This window comes from Ranitomeya imitator, chromosome 2, assembly GCF_032444005.1.
Source record: "Ranitomeya imitator isolate aRanImi1 chromosome 2, aRanImi1.pri, whole genome shotgun sequence".
In the NCBI taxonomy this organism is placed as follows: Eukaryota; Metazoa; Chordata; class Amphibia; order Anura; family Dendrobatidae; genus Ranitomeya; species Ranitomeya imitator.
Genome location: NC_091283.1, coordinates 503,003,055 through 503,007,869, shown reverse-complemented (window position 1 = coordinate 503,007,869; position 4,815 = coordinate 503,003,055).

The window sequence follows — 4,815 nt, the reverse complement described above, 5'->3', positions numbered from 1 at the left end:
CTAGGAGGGGGGGTAATGTTAGGTCTCGAGTTCCCGCTTCTGCACAGGGGGAATATCGAGCCATCTCCGCTGCGGTCTCCCATTCTTATCCAGCCGCAGTGGAGTCTGCTCAGCAGGGACGTCGGTCCCAGCGTCTTGCTCAGTCTCACTCTGTACAGAGAGTTACTGCTGCTTCTTCAGCTTCTGCCATTAAAGCCAGTGCTGGTCAGCAGCGAGCAGACTTCTCTGGGACTAAGTCCTTGTCTGCACACACTGAGCATGCCCAGGGCAAGATCTCCCGTTGGAGATCGAGGGTCATGTGCTCAGGTCCTGCAGCACATTCCATTGGTCCTCTTGGCAGGTCTTGGAAGGGCAAAGTTTCTGTGGCCACTTCCTGTGCTGCAACTATATAAATTGCGCATGACCGCACGGCCATGCGCTAGTGTACATTTGCTTACGTGTGTTTGTTGTGAGTGCAAGTCGTCCTTGGATACCCCTTCCCTATTGAATGTCTGTTCGCGGAAGGTGTATGGTTGCTTTCTAGCGCCCGACTTATCCTACAGCACAAATCACACATTACAGCGTCCAGTTGCTGTGACCGCCAGTACGGCGCCGTGCACTTCCTCTGTGCTTTCCTTACCCAAGCCTGGGTGGTTAGTGGCGTTCGTCAGTGCGCACCACATGCACTCTTGTGCCCTAATATTGCTATTTAGCTTCCTTACACACCCAGTTGTGGTGTTGTGCCAGCAAGGGTCTAATCGGACTTCAATCCTAGTTGGGGTTGAGTTCGCTGACTACTTGCTCGCGCTCTATGTGCGGTACCGCGATCCTGTGACGCAACAGGATCGCTTCCTTCACGCTGGGTGAAGTCTAACCCACGTGTGTATACTTATGAGTACCGCCATATAGTCCGTCATTACTTTTCAGCAGGTTCCATCTCTGCACGGTGGACCCCGGGCTGCGAACGCACCATACTCTATCTGTCTCATCATTTGGTGCGTTCCGCTAGCCCTAACAGTTATATATTCACCTTCCGGCAGCCCCCGGATCCAGGCCAGGCGTTTAGCGATGCTTCTCGCGATGCTCCGGTCCCAAGAATGCATTGCGGTCTCACGAGATGATGACGTAGCGGTCTCGCGAGACCGGTACATCATCATCTCGTGAGACCGCAATGCATTCTTTGGACCGGAGCATCGCGAGGAGCTGGAAAGGCGCCGGAAGGTGAGTATATAACGATTTTTTATTTTTTTAATTATTTTTAACATTAGATCTTTTTACTATTGATGCTGCATAGGCACCGTGGCATAACGCAGTGTAACGGAGCTGTTAACCCAGTGTGAGTGCTGATTGGAGGGGGCACTGACGGAGAGTAGGAAGGTGCGAATTCGTGGCCGGACTGTGCCCGTCGCTGATTGGTCGAGGCCTGCCGACCACAACCAATCAGCGATGCAGGATTTCCGTGACAGACAAACAGACAAACACACGGAAGTGACCCTTAGATGACTATATAGATAGATGGGCTTTAATGGTGACCATTCAGATCCACTATGACATCATAGCTGCATGATGTCATAGCAGCCCATTCTGCAAATTCAGGGCGCTGATCTGGGATCAGTCAAACATCCCTTTGGCGGATATTAGCTACTCACAAATGGCACCCTTACAAAATCCAGCTGCTGCAGCATCTCAACGAGAATGACCCAGATCGGCGCGCTGAATTTGCAGAATGGGCAAAACAAAAATTGGAACAGGAGCCTCAGTTTACACAGAACATTATGTTCAGTGATGAGGCAAACTTTTTTGGGTGGGCCGTTTATATGGATGCACGTAAATAACATGGGAATGGTGACAGTTTTCTTGCGTAGGGTGTCTTGCATTGAAATCTGCTGCAATGACCCGGGTTCCGCGTTCATCAGATATCAACACAATTTCTATCCACTCCTCACGTGTTAACCTCTGCGACATGTCAATGGCTGTAAACAAAGAGAAACTCGTAAGTAACTCATGAAAGAATAAAGACGTTAAAACCAAGCACACCATGGAAAAAATAAAGTTGAATCCAAAATGGTTGACTTTAAAATGGGCGCCATGGTCATCACCCATCTTGAAAAGTTTTCTCCCTCCCATATACAGGTCCTTCTCAAAAAATTAGCATATAGTGTTAAATTTCATTATTTACCATAATGTAATGATTACAATTAAACTTTCATATATTATAGATTCATTATCCACCAACTGAAATTTGTCAGGTCTTTTATTGTTTTAATACTGATGATTTTGGCATACAACTCCTGATAACCCAAAAAACCTGTCTCAATAAATTAGCATATTTCACCCATCCAATCAAATAAAAGTGTTTTTTAATAACAAGCAAAAAAACCAACAAATAATAATGTTCAGTTATGCACTCAATACTTGGTCGGGAATCCTTTGGCAGAAATGACTGCTTCAATGCGGCGTGGCATGGCGGCAATCAGCCTGTGACACTGCTGAGATGTTATGGAGGCCCAGGATGCTTCAATGGCGGCCTTAAGCTCATCCAGAGTGTTGGGTCTTGCGTCTCTCAACTTTCTCTTCACAATATCCCACAGATTCTCTATGGGGTTCAGGTCAGGAGAGTTGGCAGGCCAATTGAGCACAGTAATACCATGGTCAGTAAACCATTTACCAGTGGTTTTGGCACTGTGAGCAGGTGCCAGGTCGTGCTGAAAAATGAAATCTTCATCTCCATAAAGCATTTCAGCCGATGGAAGCATGAAGTGCTCCAAAATCTCCTGATGGCTAGCTGCATTGACCCTGCCCTTGATGAAACACAGTGGACCAACACCAGCAGCTGACATGGCACCCCACACCATCACTGACTGTGGGTACTTGACACTGGACTTCAGGCATTTTGGCATTTCCTTCTCCCCAGTCTTCCTCCAGACTCTGGCACCTTGATTTCCGAATTACATGCAAAATTTGCTTTCATCAGAAAAAAGTACTTGGGACCACTTAGCAACAGTCCAGTGCTGCTTCTCTGTAGCTCAAAAGTGGCTTTACCTGGGGAATGCGGCACCTGTAGCCCATTTCCTGCACACGCCTGTGCACGGTGGCTCTGGATGTTTCCACACCAGACTCAGTCCACTGCTTCCTCAGGTTCCCCAAGGTCTGGAATCGGTCCTTCTCCACAATCTTCCTCAGGGTCCGGTCTCCTCTTCTCATTGTACAGCGTTTTCTGCCACATTGTTTCCTTCCAACAGACTTACCATTGAGGTGCCTTGATATAGCACTCTGGGAACAGCCTATTTGTTGAGAAATTTCTTTCTGGGTCTTACCCTCTTGCTTGAGGGTGTCAATGATGGCCTTCTTGACATCTGTCAGGTCGCTAGTCTTACCCATGATGGGGGTTTTGAGTAATGAACCAGGCAGGGAGTTTATAAAAGCCTCAGGTATCTTTTGCATGTGTTTAGAGTTAATTAGTTGATTCAGAAGATTAGGGTAATAGGTCGTTTAGAGAACCTTTTCTTGATATGCTAATTTATTGAGACAGGTTTTTTGGGTTATCAGGAGTTGTATGCCAAAATCATCAGGAATAAAACAATAAAAGACCTGACAAATTTCAGTTGGTGGATAATGAATCTATAATATATGAAAGTTTAATTGTAATCATTACATTATGGTAAATAATGAAATTTAACACTATATGCTAATTTTTTGAGAAGGACCTGTACTAATGTGCCATGTGTGATTGCATCCAGCCCTGCCATTTAGTTCTATCAATGTATTTATTGAGATTAGATACTGTTGACTGTAAAGTGACTGGGACTGGTCAAAAAAACTACGGCAGCACATGGTTTGATGGCATAGCACCCTATTTAAATCCTAATGTGACATCACTCCAAACCCAGTTATTGTGTTGTTATATTGTACCTGGTGTGCTTATTACTCTGACCCAGTTCTTGAACCCACCAACTGTTTTGCCTTATGTCTCTGCCTGACCTCCTTATACTTGACCCAGCTATGCACCTGACAATGTCTTTACCTATTGATTCTGTCATTGTTCCTGTCTAGCATGCTGTAAATCTTGACATGGAAACTCTATTAAGGCACGACAGATCCCCATAACAGGGATCATATCTTCCCACTTATGACAGAAAAGCATGTTTGTTTCCGTCTTTCCTGTTTCATGACGCTGGAGCCAATTCTCTATCCCTTTGTTTGCTACTAATGCAGTTAATCTGGAAAGAGGCATCGTACAGGTTCCCGCGACCCAGTAGTAAAATGGTTCCAATCACACTTCACCCTTCTCTGCAGCCATCATGCCTATCGGCTAGGTCACCATTGGTCACATGATATCTGGTTAAATGAACCTAAATGATGTCTGCATTGCTTCATGTTTTACTTTCAGTCAAGGTTCTCATTAGTCTCTTGCAAAGTCAGTGTCATGAATAGCGTCTCTGAAATGCTGATCCTGGCACGTTGATCCACAAAACAGCTGACCTTGGCTTTGACTGTTAATTAATATTAACCTAAAGGTCTGCACCAGCAGTCATGTGTAACTAGACATTTTCTTGTTTAGCAGAGAAGATGAATGGTCCATGTCAGACATGGCTTGGGTTCAAATGATGCCACATTCCACCGTGTCTGAAGGATTCAGCAATTTTTGGGATAGAAACTATAAATGGATTAAGTGATCCGAGGACAGTGACTCAAGCAGCAAAGAAAGAGTCTGTCCTATTTGTTATGAGTGTTCACATGTAGCTTATATAATGTATATCTTACTTGTGATTGTAGTGCATAATACTTTAGTGGAATATAGTGCTAAGAATAGTGAGGGGACTTCAGTCAGAAAAA